Genomic DNA, 15,680 nt, shown 5'->3' with positions numbered 1-15,680 from the left:
GCGCCGTCTAACGTGCAAGATTGGCGAAATCGCCATCTTGGGCTGCGCGTAATCGAACCGGCGCGCTATCCGTTGGTGTGAGAGCTCTGCTAAAGCCTGTATTTGCTGATTTTTTGTTTCTTCAGACTGTTTTGTTTGATTTCGTCGCTGCCACTGACCGATTCGTCGCTGTCTGAACCGTTCGGCGGCGCGCATTCGCGCTTGCGACGCAAGGATGAGCTCCGCGTCTACGAACGGCAGTGCTTCGTCGTCGGTACCAGTAGCAGCAAGCGTAGTACAAGGTCGATCACGGCGTGAAGTGTTAATAATCGGTAACTAGAGTGTTCTTGCAGCTGTCTACCACTTTCCTGTATTGGCGTACTAAAAGTCTACGGATTATCCATCAGTTTCACACCTCCGCGCATACTCGTTCGCGGCGCGTAAGTTTGTCGGCTGTAAACTGTAAACACCACACAATCCTTCTTTACAGATACCTTGACCTACATTCACCCCGACGACGTCGAAGACTAGGTCGAGTACACGTGGCCAGAAATACGGTGAGTGAACATTGTTGAGGCGAATGCGTGGGGTCTTTGCCAGGTGTGTAACTACGAAGCACTGGAGCCGCACAACTACGCGCAGTCTGGCTGGGTGAGTCAGTCGCTGGCGCACAATGTGAAGGAAGAAGGCGTGCTGATGAAAGGAACATCTTAAGAAAAAACTTCGCAGCAGGATGAGACACCAAGAAAGAACTGACGAAAACGAGCGCAGACTCACAACTAGTGTATTGAAAACCGTGTCAACCTTAAAAAGCCGCAGCAAAGGTAATGTGTCACAAACAACGAAAAAACACGTCAATCCGCGTAACCAATAAACAACACCGGTTGAAGATTTCAAATTGGCGATCACTGCCGCCTAGTTAATGATAGCACGTGGACCGCAGATAATAGAACTCCTTGTCGGACAAACTGATAGAGGGAGCGCTGACACATTTTGACCCTTTCCTCTGATGTGGAAGGCCTCTATTATCTTGCGGCCCATGTATCTACTATCCCTGGACACTACTTTCGCCTCATTAAAGACGGGTTCAGGGATAGTAGGTACATGGGCCGCAAGATAATAGAGGCCTTCCACATCAGAGGAAAGGGTGAAAGATGTGTCAGCGCTCCCTCTATCAGTTTGTCCGACAAGGAGTTCGATTATCTACGGTCCACGTGCTATCATTAACTAGGCGGCAGTGATCGTCAATTTGAAATCTTTGACCGGTGTTGTTTATTGGTTACGCGGATTGACGTGTTTTTTCGTTGTTTGTGACACATCACCTTTGCTGCGGCTTTTTAAGGTTGACACGGTTTTCAATAAACTAGTTGTGAGTCTGCGCTCGTTTTCGTCAGTTCTTTCTTGGTGTCTCGTCCTGCTGCGCAGTTTTTTCTTAAGATGTTCCCGTACTAACTCGCCCAACTTTCAACCCTTGTTACTGATGAAGGGAAATGTGACACCGTCGTAAGCCGTCAACAGTAGGCCCCATCGCACGTGGGATTCCGCGAGGCTTTCCGATGAAGTACGGCACGCGCAGGCTGCACATGCGTAACCGGACAAGGCGGAGCTTGCGGCCGTGTCGGCCGCTGTGTTATGGACGATATGAAGCACGAATCCGCAACATTCTTACGAGTTACTAGGTGAGTCATCAGTGGCTGGCGTACCTTCCTATCCAGGATGCTGCACGGGAACGTTGTTCTCGTCGGTTTTCTTGCCGCCAACGAAATACCGGAAAGAGAGGCGTGACGATGGCGACTGCGGAAGTTCTTCCGATTTGCTGAAGCCACCCACTGCTTTCAGGCGACGAAGGAAAACGATGCAGCGCGAACATGCCACACTTGCACTCATCGCGTGGCGTACTGTGCTGCGGACACACGATTGCACCTGAAATATTTCTCTTCTGCTGCTTGTTCGTTCACTCGTACACGACACAGTGATGGCCAGATGACTTGCTATGCGAATGCAGTAAATTTTCTGCCATGATAGTCACTTCATACCGGAGACGGGCGCACAACACAGTCACACAAACGCGTACCGAAGCAACACAAATGCAGCAATGGCACAGCCCAAAGCACGCTAACACTGAGAGCATACCCTCTACCCCTGCAGCTCACTGGTTCGAGGCTGCTCCTGTGAAAAGGTCTATACCACGTGTCTGCTTAAAAAGAGCGTATTTCTGTATTGTGTGTTCCCTGATGAAGGCCGGTCCCCGGCTGAAACGTCGGATTAATAAAAAGTATCGTGTTGCACGTCCTCTACTTCGCAAAGCATATATTAATATATATATATATATATATATATATATATATATATATATATATATATATATATATATATATATATATATATATATATATTGAAAGACGGCAGCAATGTCGGGGACTCGACGCCTTTTATTCAGCAGGGCCGCCCGACCAATTCCACGAACGAGGAAGACGCTCCAAGTGATGATGATTATATACAGGTGAAGAAGATGAAGGACGAATGCTGTGAATATTGTGCTCACACTAATTTCTCCCTCGCGCGGAAGCGGCCAACCTGGCCGCTGTTTATGGCGATGCCGTACGTCGTAGGAATGGTTTTAAGCGTGACACATGAACAACCTCCGTGCCACGGCAACGACCATCGGAAGGCATGATAACGGGAGTTACCCGATAGTTCACGGGAGAAGTTTGCTCGACAACAGCGTAGGGGCCAATAAAACGTGACTGAAATTTATCACATAGGCCAGGAACTCGCGTTGGGGTCCACAGCAATACTTCGTCTCCGGGACTGAACTGAACGATGCGATGAACGTCATCGTAGCGAGTCTTGCGCTCCTGTTGACTTGCCTCGGTATTGAGGCGGGCGTGGTGGCGACAAGTGGCCAGGCGAGAGATTAAGTGCGCACTCGATGACGCCGACGAGTCCACGGGGACATCAAAAAAGGAGACGTCGAGGGGAGATGTCGGTTGACGGCCATAAACAAGAAAGAAGGGTGAATAGCCCGTGGTGCGCTGCGTTGTTGTACGCAAAGGTCACGAATGGCAGGATGGTGTCCCAGTTGGTGTGGTCGGCATTAATATACATGGAGATCATATCCGACAGAGTTCGATGAAAGCGCTCTGTGAGGCCATTAGTCTGGGGATGGTAGCTGGAAGTCGTCTTATGGATGGTATTACATGCGTCGAGAACGTCTTCGAGTAGTTTCGAGAGAAACGCCTTGCCGCGGTCACTCAAAAGGACGCGCGGCGCGCCATGTCGCAAAAAGATAGCTTCCAGGAAGAAAGTGGCGATGTCCTCCGCTGATCCTGAAGGGAGGGCAGCTGTTTCGGCGTACCTGGTCAAGTGGTCGACTGCAGTGACAATCCATCGCTTGCCGGTGGCTGATATTGGCAGTGGTCCGTAGAGGTCGATGCCAATGACTTCAAATGGAGCGTCAGGACATGGGAGAGGTTGTAGGAGTCCGGCTGGAGATGAAGTGGGTCGTTTGCGGCGCTGGCAGAGCGAGCATGAAGCAACATATCGTGCTACGCAGGTGGAGAGTCCAGGCCAGGCGAAACGACTGCGAATTCGTTCATATGTTTTGTGAAAGCCGAGGTGGCCAGCCTTGGGGTCGTCGTGAAATGCTTCTAATATCTGTGCTCTGAGTGAACGAGGAGCGACGGGAACCCAACGCTGTCCTTCAGGATGGAATACAAAGCGGTAGAGGATTGAGTTTTCTATCTTGAAGTTCTGCAACTGGCGACGGGCGCGGGCGTTGGGAGGACGAGACGAGCCGTGAAGGCGTTGCATAATGGAGTGGCAGTAAGCGTCGCTACGTTGACGAGACGCGAACGTCTCGTTGCGGAATGAAGGAAGCACATTCAGAGCGGCGAGCGAATGGACTGAAGAAGACGCGTTGACTGGGTCGCTCACGGATGACGACAGGCCGGGTATGTTTGACGACGGAGGTAATGGACAACGGCTAAGGGCATCTGCATCATTGTGTTTCTTGCCAGATTTGTACGTAACGTCGAAGTCGTATTCTTGAAGACGAAGTATCCAGCGACCGAGACGTCCTGACAAATTCTTTAACGTCGACAACCAGCACAAAGCATGGTGGTCAGTCACGACGGTAAAGTGGCGGCCGTGGAGGTAAGGTCGAAATTTCTGAATGGCCCAGACAACGGCGAGACACTCCTGCTCAGTGATGGTGTAGTTTTTCTCCGCTGATGTGAGGGTACGACTTGCGTATGCGATCACGCGTTCGCCAGAACGCTCATGTCGTTGCAATAGAACAGCGCCGAGTCCATTGACCGCTGGCGTCAGTATGGAGGAGAGTGGGTGCGGTGTCATCGAAGTGACAAAGCACTGGCTCTGACGTGAGGGCACCTTTCAAGGTGTCAAAAGCCATTTGGCACTCGTCCGACCATACGTATGACGTTCCCGAAGAAAGGAGTTGGTGAAGTGGTGTGGCAATGGTGGCGAAGTCGCGTATAAAGCGCCGGAAGTAAGAGGCGAGGCCAAGAAAGCTGCGGAGCTCTTTGGAGCGATGAGGCGTCGGGAAGCGAAGAACAGCGGCAATCTTGTCGGGATCAGGCCGAATGCCGTCTTTGCTGACGAGGTGTCCCAATACCTTAATACTTTTGCTTGCAAAGCGGCACTTTTTGGTATTCAGCTGGAGACCAGCAGCTGCGAGGCACGCCAGAACTTCGTCTAGGCGCTGCAGGTGTTGTTCGAATGTGGAAGAAAATATCGCTATGTCGTCGAGGTAACATAAGCACGTCTTCCACTTAAGGCCCCGCATTAAAGTGTCCATCATTCGTTCAAAAGTTGCTGGCGCATTGCAGAGGCCGAAAGGCATGACGTTGAATTCGTAAAGTCCGTCGGGTGTGGCAAAGGCAGTTTTTTCCTTGTCGTCCTCGTGCATGGGAATTTGCCAGTAACCCGAGCGTAGGTCAAGGCTGGAAAAATATTCCGCTCCTTGCAAGGAATCTAAAGCATCATCAATGCGAGGCAGGGGATATACATCTTTTCTGGTTATTTTGTTCAAGGCACGGTAGTCAACGCAGAATCGCACCGAGCCGTCTTTCTTGCGCACAAGAACGACAGGAGACGACCAAGGGCTTGCGGAGGGGCGGATGATATTTTGCTTGAGCATATAGGCAACGTGCTTGTCGATGATCTCGCGTTCGCTAGAAGAGACACGGTAGGGTCGGCGGCGGACAATAGAAGTTCCATCGGTGTGTATACGATGGGCTGCCGCCGATGTCTGCCCTAGAATAGGGGAGTGTACGTCGAAGGAAGAGATATGCTTCGACAACAACGCCAGTAGTTCGTCTGCTTGCGGCGGAGTCAAATCCGTGCTTATTGAATTGGCGAGAGTCGTAGCAAGAGTAGCATCCGTTGGTGAGCGTGGTTCCGCCCCACTAGTATTCGCAGCTACTACAGAGACAGGTTGTGTGTCCACGCCGCAAACTACAACAGCGCCTTCAGGAAGCAGAATCGGCTCATTTGTGACATTGAGTACAGCGAGGAAGGCGGTGCCATTGGTGAAGCGAACAAGGCTCGATGCCAGTGCAATTCCTTTGGATATATAACGGGCTGATGGAGCGACTAGAACGTCACCGTGGTCAATGAAGTCTGAAGCAACCGTAAGAACATGTTCGTGGCCAGGTGGCACCACGGAATCTTTGACGGTTCGTAGGCGATGGCGTGACCAATCTTCCGCGTCGGTAGCATCAGTCTCTTGCATATGTACGAGGCGTTGTCGACAAGAGATGGAAGCGGCAGCCTCAGAAAGAAAGTCCCATCCCAAAATAAGCATATAAGCGCAGGAGGTCAACACGGCGAACTGAATATGGTGCTTGATCCCTTCAATGAAAACTCGAATGGTGCACTGTGCTGATGGCCGTATCGTTAAGTCATTTGCGCTACGTAAGGGAGTGCCATTATAAGGTGTAGTAACCTTGCGGAGACGACGACACAAATCAGCATGAATTACAGAAATAGCGGCCCCCGTGTCCACCAATGCTTGAATAGGCACCCCTTCAGCATACACTAATAACAAATTGGCCGGGCCCTCTGGAGGTGTTGGTGTTTGTCCGAGCGATGCAGCTTTCCCTCCAAAAACTGCACCAGCTAGTTTTCCGAGCGGTATTCAGAGATAGGGACGACCGGTCGTAGAGGTGATATTGAGCGTCGCAGAGGGGACGGGGACCGGTGACGTCCTGACCGGTAGTTTCGAGGTGCGTCGGCTGAAGAAGACGGGGAGAGGGAACGTGTTGAAGGACGGCGCTGGTACTGGTTAGGAGGGGACGTCGAATCTCTTTCGTATACGTCGTAGCCGCGGCGTTCGTCCTGCTGGCGTTTGCGACAATATCGGGAAATATGGCCTCGAATGCCACAATAATAACATATCGGGCGAGACGAGCGCCAGGGGGCGTAGACGGCAGGAGTAGGTGGGACAGGTGGACGTGGCGCAAATGCTGCTAAGTTGGTCGGAGCAGGAACAGGATGCACGCTTTGAGCCAAGGAAGGTTGCATGGCAGCGATTTGCGCATATGTCGGGGGCGGAGGTGGTGGCGTCTGAATGTCAGACGTGAGAGCGCAAGCCATGGAGGACAGCTCCTCTTTGATGATGTCGCGCAGACCAGTAGACAAAGAGCGAGGCTGTGGGGCTGGCGGACATGACAGTCCTTGCGCTTGAAGCTCCTCGCGAATCAGAGTGCGAATCAACGTACGCAAATCCGCATCCGAGGAAGGCCGAATGTCACAGGCGTCGGGTTGCAATCGGATAGCTTGTAGTTCATCGAGATGTTGGAAAGTCGTGATGACATCCTCGACGGTGGTGGGGTTTTTGACGGCCAGAGCGTTGAACGCGACGTGGCCTATCCCTTTGAGGACGTGTCGAACCCGATCAGCCTCTGTCATAGCCGAGTCCACGCGACGGCAAAGGGCAAGGACGTCCTCGATGTACGAGGTGTACGTCTCTCCTGGATGTTGTACGCGGCCGTCGAGCTTCCTTTTCGAGACTTCAGAATGGATGTTTGGGGTCCCGAAAATCCTCCGAATTTGTTGAGCGAAGGTAGGCCAGTCAGGGAAGCTGCCCTCGTGGTTAAAAAACCACGTTTTTGCTACGTCGGACAGATAGAAGGCGACGTGACGAAGTTTTTGAGGTGCGTCCCATTGGTTGTACACACTGGTCATGTCATATTCTTTGAGCCATACTTCGACATCGTCGCGTGGGAGACCGGAGAAGATGGGTGGGTCCCGCTGCCGGGCGGTGACGGTCCATGCGGGGGCGGGTGGTTGGACGGGGTTCGCGGATGGTCCAAGCAGCGTGTCTTAGGCCATGACAGCGGGTACGCTGAGCAAACGACGACCGGAACGAAGCTCCAGGGAACTCGACGTTGTAGAGGACTTGAGGATCAAAAGCAGCCTCCACCACTTTGAAAGACGGCAGCAATGTCGGGGACTCGACGCCTTTTATTCAGCAGGGCCGCCCGACCAATTCTACGAACGAGGAAGACGCTCCAAGTGATGATGATTATATACAGGTGAAGAAGATGAAGGACGAATGCTGTGAATATTGTGCTCACAATATATATATATATATATATATATATATATATATATATATATATATATATATACATATATATATATATATATATATATATATATATATATATATATATATATATATATATATATATATATATATATATATATATATATATATACACTAAGCGATCGAGTGCTGCTGTTCGTTAAAGGTAAGTACCGCCTTTTAAACGGTCGACAAATGCCTCTTTGTAGGCACGAGCCCGTACGCCAAGCAGAAAAGGTGGCTGTTTTACGGACGGGTTTCGGTGCCGCCATGCTGGGCTGTTAACCTTGCCGTGGGCGCATACACATGAAAACTGTTGGGTTGGTGCATTCGGCGTTTCCTGGCTTTATCAGTTCGCGTCAGGCATAGAGTTTCATACAATACCCTAGAGAGGAATTTGGCGCTGCGATCGTTCAACCACCATGGGAATGATGGTACTGTAACATGCGTTTCGCCGGAGTAAGGGCTCTCTCGCGAACAATAGATGACGTCACTGCTACGTCACTCACGTGTGACGTCACTTGAAGACTTTTTTTCCCTAAGTTAGTTTTGACTTTTCCCCGTGTCGCCACGGAGTGCCTAGTATGTCACGTGCTTCATGAATTTCGTCCCTAATGTCCTAGTGTCATCTTCACCTCCGCCGGCGCTGTCTCCGCGCACGTGTCACGAAGTGTCGTCGGTGTCGTCAAGTAGCCGCAAAAGTCAATACTCCCATGAAATGCGACGTTTGTGGCGTTGGCCTGTCTTCACTGGAAAAATATGTGGAGCACCACATCGCAGCGCACAAATTCGCCGCCGACTACGTGCAGCAGGCGTTCCACAAAGATAAAGGTGAGTACCCATCCTGTTTTCAGTCTATAGTTGTTGGAAAAGGCAGTGTCAGTGCATTTTTATCATCTTTTGTGGTGAGGCTGTACAGCACATGACCGCTTCCACGTGCATTCACTGTGCCAGCTAGTTATAATTCGCATGTGCTTGTCGCGTAGAAAAAAAAAAAGAAGAAAACAAGTATGCACAGAGGCACTAATTTTCACAATTTGCTCGATTACACTGAAAGTACTGCCGCTTGCGTCGCTTTTTTGTTTTCCCTCTAAAAACAAAGCAGAGCAAATATGTCCGGTGGATACATGATGTGTTGAAACAGGTGAGCCCACAAGACAGGGACAGTGAAAACGACACATAGAGCGCTACTTCCAACCAACATTTAATGCACTACACTCATCACGTGGTAACATCGAGTGCTTCAGAACAAGACTATCAAAAAAAGAATTTAATTTTTTTCTTCCTTACGCTTTTTTTTTTCTCGCTAAAGATTACAGGCGGTAACGTGCCCATGGAAACAGGGCGACAAAGCGAAAAAACCCTTGATACCATACAGAAGTTTTTGACCGAGCTCATGAATGCGTTATCAACGGCAAAAACGGCTGTGTGATAAATGCGACATGAGATGAACATGGGTTTTAACAAAAAGCGGGTCATCCAAATGAAGAAACAATGATGCGGCTGAACAAAGGAGGCTGTAAAAAGGTATTAAAAATGGCCTTGAAAAGGTTAACACTTAAAAAGTGAGAACAACAATAAAAGTTTTGCAAAAACGCAGACTCTTTCTTCGAGAGTGACACAGGGGGCATGCTGACACAGCTGGGTCCGAGCTGTTCTGCACATGATGCATCATATATTTCTCGAGCTATGACAGCCTGGTCAAGAAAGGGGGTACAACCGCAAGCTGCACAGTGTAAGGCCATGTTGCCGTCAGACTTTTAAATTGTTGGCGTGTTCACGCAAGCGATCGTTAATACATTGGCCAGTTTGGCAGATGTAAACACACCCACAAGAGAGCGGAATCCTATACACGATGCCGCATTTGCAAGACAAAAACCGCGTGGTGTGCTACTTGCAGCATGTCAGGCCTTTCACTGTTCACGTTTACACGCTTGCACAGGCCTCCAAAGTTTGTTGTGGGCGGTAAACACTACACTGACTCCTGCGCATCCTGCAGCCTTCTTAATCCTATGTGACACTTGGTGCACGTATGGGATAACAGCAGTTTTTGTCCCATCTCTGTTTTTTGGAGGCACATCACTGGTTTTCTTGAGTCTGTGCAACAAGGTCTCCGCAAGGTCACACAAAACTCTGGAAAACGTGTGCTCTCGAAGAAAGATTTTGTGTTTTTGCAAAACCTGTTGACTTTTATTGTTCTTACTTTTTAAGTTTTAACCTTTTAAAGGCCTTTTTTAATACCTTTTGATGACCTCCGCTGTTAAGCCGTACACTTTGTTTCTTCATTTGTATGACCCATTTTTGTTAAAACCCATGTTCATCTCATGTCACATTTATCACCCAGTCGTTTTTGCCGTTGATAGCACATTCGTAAGCTCGGTCAAAAACTTATGCTTCAGAAGTTTTTCAGAAAGAATATCAGTGCACTGAATGAGATGAAGGGTAACTGAAGGACTTAATTTATTTTGTGAAGCAGAGAGAGTGAGGGAGCAAAATAAAACATTTGACATTAATCTATCAGGGGCGTAGCCAGAAATTTTTTTCGGGGGGGGGGGGGGGGTTCAACCATACTTTATGTATGTTCGTGCGTGCGTTTGTATGTGTGCGTGCCTATATACGCAAGCAAAATTGATAAAATTTCGGGGGGGGGGGGTTCCCCCCTTGGCTACGCCCCTGTAATCTATGTCTAAGGCCTTTGAACTATTTTCGTTGGTTTAATGTCTCTCTCTGATACTATGTTGTATTTGTATTACAGAATTCAGTGAATGGAAAGCTCAGGAAGAGGCGAACTGTTGGTTTGTTCTTCACACGTCTCCCAAAAAGCTGGCCAGTGGGGAAACGAGGAGCCACTACTACTCTAAAAGATCAGGAGTGGCTAGGCCAAAGGAAGGTCATGGTAATCGTCGAGAAAAAAGTCAGGGTACCTGCAAGTCCAGTAAGATATGTCTTTCATTTATTACTGTGACGAAGAAGGAGAACACTCAGAGCCCGGCACCTGAAGATATCACCATAAATGTAAGGTACCAAAGAAAGCATTATGGCCATAAAGCAGAAATTCAGCACTTGAGGATGAGTGACAAAGAAAAGGCCAACGGGGTTAACCAACGTAGCAGAGGACCTGGAGCGTGGTGTGCCCATGAAAACCATATTGAATAATATAAGAACATCTGTTGGGGCATGTAAGCTGAGGCCAGCACATTTGGCAGAACGCATAACTCTGCATAACATCAAACGGCAGTTTCACATTGCTGCTCCTGAACAGTGTCACACCAATGATGCTGTCAGTGTAGATATGTGGGTGAAAGCAATGTAAGACAAAGTTGAAACACTTGTCTGTCTGTATAAGGCACAAGGTGCAGTGGACCCAACTGGTACTTTTGGTGCAACAGATTTTGCCCTTGCTTTGATGACAGAGCCACAAAAAGAGCTGTTAGAAGAATTGGGCACGGGCACTGTGTGTCTTGACTCAACACATGGAACTACAGGGTAACAGTTTGAGCTGACCACTCTTCTAATGCTAGATGAAGTGGGATAAAGTATACCTATAGCCTATTTCATCTGCAACAGGATGAATGAGGAAAACTTGGCAGCTTTTTCAGGTCTCTTGAGTGTGCCATCAACGAAAAAGTGGCTGCTAAGACATTTATGTCTGATGACGCCTCACAATTTTACAAGGCATGGTCGTCAGTTATGGGTGTCCCTCAGCAGAAACTTCTCTGCACCTGGCATGTGGATAGGAATTGGCAGAAGAAGATACATGAGTGTGTAGAAAAAAAATTGGCCGCGTATCTGCGTGCTTCGCTGCAAATGTCGTGTAAAGACGATAGAAGAGGCGCTGTGTGAGATATGGACGCCATCTGGCAATACGTCGGGAAACATGAGTGCTGTGTTGCGTGCTGGTAGTCCCGGCGCAGCAGCAGGCGAAGACCGGCGGTGACCAACGCGACCGGCGGGGATGCCAGCCAGCCCGAAAACGCGGTTTGGCGCGAAGCGCTGAAGCAGAGAAACGTCCGCACTCAACGAGTACTCTCCACACACTCTTTTATTTACACGTCGCCTGGGTAAAACAGGAACGCTAGAGCGGCGCCCACAACCGGCAGCCTGAAGGCCGCCCACAACGCTGCTTTTTCATTTTTTAAATATTTTTTTTCACCTTCTTGGCCTTCTCAAAACTAAAGTTTTTCAACACCAACCCATGGCATTCGTACACTGCAATACAGAACCGAAACCGAAACACAACAATGAGCTCGTGCGAAGGGCACGGAGGAAGGCAAATTTCAGCGCGGTCGCATTTTCAGCTTTGTTGAAACAGCGCTCACTAGACGACGACGAAGTAAAAGAAGGCATAGGACAGGCAGCGCTGATTGTTAACTTGCGCTGATTGTTTGCGTTTGATTGTTGCGTTTGATTGTTAACTTGCGCTAGATGTGGTATCGAGCCAGTCGAGCTCTGAAAAAATCATTTCCGATGATCGCGACACGATCGTGAACGTGCATGAACGCGCGGGTACCACACAAAATATAAGCTAAAGCTGTGCAGCAAATTCAGATGTACTAGGTATTGCCGCGAACAAATATTGCTTTGCTAATGGGCGTCGATGACCAGAGTGTCGGAACGGAACGAAAACCGAAAACGAAAAACGAAAAAAAAACGATATTTTTGACCGGAACGAAAACGTAACCGAAACGTTATTTATTATTTCGTTCCGGAGTGAAACCGAAATTTTTGCAATCGTTTTTCGGTTCACAAGAAAATTTCGCAATCCGGAACAACTGAGCTCATGCAATGTGAGCATATCTCAGGGTATAGTATCAGCGCGTACCTCAGACAGGAAATCCAAAGTAAAGATATGTTGAAATTGTCCGAAAAACGAGAACAGTGGCAACCAGAGATGTTTATATTAACCCAAGTGGACTTTTTGCGCGCCTGTCAAGCAGGCCAAAGTGGAGAGGGCATTGTCGGCGCTGAAGTATGTTACAGCGAAAGCTGTTATTAGATCACAACAGCCGATTTTGGCTCCATAGTTGTCCGCAGCCGCCGGTGTACGTGACCGCTATCGCGTTGTATAAGAAAAAATTAAATGAGAAACAAATTTCTAGGATCCGCGCCCTCTGCGTGGCTGTCGGGTCTTCCACTGCAGTGTCACGCTGGTGCTTATAACTCCATCGCAAAAATACTCTACACAGGCGTCATGTCGCGCAAGGAATCGCGTTAACATATGTAATATGGCGTGGCTGAAGAGTAAAATAACAACCATTCATCACACAATGCTAATAGCGCAAAGACTGTGTGGTTTAACGCTTCCCACCAGTGGAATTGGAATGACTCCGGAATCTTCAACATATCCGCGACCCCGCAATGGAATGGGGACAACGCTCGGAAGAATGGAATGGGAATGGAAGTACGTCTCTTTCCGAAAATAGAGGACGTTTTCATCTACGTGGTGTTTTTCAAGCTTCAAACGTTAGTAAGTCAGAGCCTCGCAAGTTAACACTAAAGCAGTATTTTTAAAATGGCTTAGCTGATTACAAGCATGGTACATTTATAAGCAAACGCGCCTACTACAAACGGAGGCATAAGTTAGTGTACAAACAAATGCATTGTCCCAGCAGATACCGAAGGGAGAAACAAATTACCTCTGCCCGTTGGTTCCCATTGATACCCTCACACGAAAGTGGCGAATACTATATGCACAGCCTGATCTTTATCTCACGAGCAGTTTAGTACCTGACACACGTAAATAACCTTTGCGACAAGGAAGACGTTGCATACCTGCGCACAGGCGAACACAGAAAGTTATCCTCACCCCATACATGCTTGCGAGGCGCGCTTGACAAGCGTGAGTGCTGACGGGCAGTGCGGCCCAGTGTTCCGTATTCGATGCAAAGGCGCTTTTTTCAGCATAAAAATACGCCATGTCGTCATTTTGGCATTAACAGATTTAAGCTTAAACAATATTGAAACACCACCATTCGTTCAAACTTGTTGACCACGCAAATACTATCGGTAGCGGGAGAACTGCCCCTATGGGAATTAGTAGGGTGGTTGTACTGCACGAGATATGTCACCAAGCTACTATTCATCGACCTTGGCAACGTGTTTTGCGTACTTTTGCAGTTCCTAATGCATTCGATGACATCAGCTTTCTGGGGCGTTCATTCTCAACTCGATAAAACTATCAAAATGCCTTTCCTACGTTGAGGAATTACAGGAATGGAATCGGACTGCCAGGCCATTCCCTTAGTGCCAATGGGCTAAGTTTTTTTTTTCATTCCGAGGAATTGAAAGGAATGGAATTGCGGCAAGTTCTAATTCCCCGGAATGGAATTGGAATCGAATGGAGGCGCCCATTCCGCAACACTCCTTCCCACCCACTGCAAAGTGCTCAGCCATAATTCTTCATTATCAGCCACAGCACAAAGTGCAGATAACGCCTTACAGATGTGTAGTGGGTACCGCGATTCTCCGAAGAATGAAGAAAAATGGCATAGTGGGAACTTCGCTACTTCAGAAAACTTGCTACGATTTATAACGTAGTGGGTACGTTGCATGTTTGCTTGTATGAGTTCCCCCAAGAGATAACAACAGGCTCTACAAAGTCCGCTCTTCTAGCTTTTGCTGTGACTTGCTGCGTGTTTCACGCAGGCCTGGCGATCTTTGTTATCAGAACAGCAATCTCGCACATCAGACAGTACACTCAATGACGTGCTACTTCTGCGATCGTGCTCGCTCCCTTGACACAAAGAATTAAGCCAACTAAAAAATTCGTATTTGTCTTGTGAGAAAATAAATAATATGACTTTGAACTTAATACTGGTTTGTGCTAGTTGGTAGGAATTCGTGGTACAGTTACTTCCGCTCCTCTGAAGAACGTGTTTTACCCTTGTCCCACTTTCTTAAGAGGAGGGCAAGTAACTACATCACAAATCCAATGTTTTTTTAAATGATTGCTTTACCTTTTTCATTTTTTCTTTTTTATACAAAGAAAAAAAAAAAAACGTTACGAACCGTTACGGAACGTTTTTTTTTCGTTCCGGAACAGAAACGAAACGGAACTTTTTGCGGTGAAACGAAACTAAAACCGAAACGAAAAACATTTCGTTCCGACACCCTGTCGATGACTGCCCAGCCCCCCCCCCCCCCCTCTTTTTTTTTTTGTACATACATGTAAACCGTGATTTCAATTTGACAGCTTTGCTTTGAAGGCGCTTTTAGTGCTATAATGGAAGTGATAGCTTGCTTTTGATGACCTCTACACTGTCAGTGCATCAGGACATTGCATTATTGATAAGACAGAATTGTTCACGTCCAACACCCCTCGCAACGTAAAGCTTTTGAAATTCTTGCGCTACACTTGCTCGTTTTCACGAAAGGGGGTGTTTTTGGAAGAGTTCAGCACCCTTGACCTAAAGGACGCTGATTTCTTCTATCAGTGCTAGAGTTACTGACTACGCTACCTAAAGGTAGCATATGCAGTAACTAATCAGTGCCTGCCAGCAGCGCACCAATTGAGGGTGTGTTCTGTATAACTTCGTGCAAAAAAAAAAGAGAAAAAAAACTCAGAACTAAACGCACAGTAGAACCTTGCTACAACTGAGCTGCAAGGTCGGGTTGAACTTTCGATTCAAGTGCGAGCTTCCTTCGACTACATTAAACCTTTCAGACGCGATCTATGATAGAACCTGCTGTAAGTTCGTCAGAGTTGCACATATCTCAAGGGACTCGACGTTGCAACAAAAATATTTCATGTATGTGCTTTATAGTAACTAATCTTGATCTAAACTGCAATTGCATTGAACCTGAAGTCATTCATGTCTGCTTTTTTGCAAAATAGAATGAAACTCAGGCTAGAAATATAGTACTAATTTTTCTTTTCTTGGATTATGATGCATTCTCGAGCAAAGATAAATTATACTTTTTAGGTGACTTGGAAAAAGCGGAACATCAAACATGGTAGTGCCTTCTGCTAATTGACTATGATTTAACAGTACACTGCAAAATGAAGTTGCAAACAGACCTATTACACAGGAGGTCAATTTATCCACTCTTAAATGCATCTTGTTCTTTCTTAGCCACTAGTCAACACGAC

The sequence above is a fragment of the Rhipicephalus sanguineus genome, chromosome 4 (assembly GCF_013339695.2).
Source record: "Rhipicephalus sanguineus isolate Rsan-2018 chromosome 4, BIME_Rsan_1.4, whole genome shotgun sequence".
Classification (NCBI taxonomy): Eukaryota; Metazoa; Arthropoda; class Arachnida; order Ixodida; family Ixodidae; genus Rhipicephalus; species Rhipicephalus sanguineus.
Note: the sequence above shows the minus strand (reverse complement) of the source record.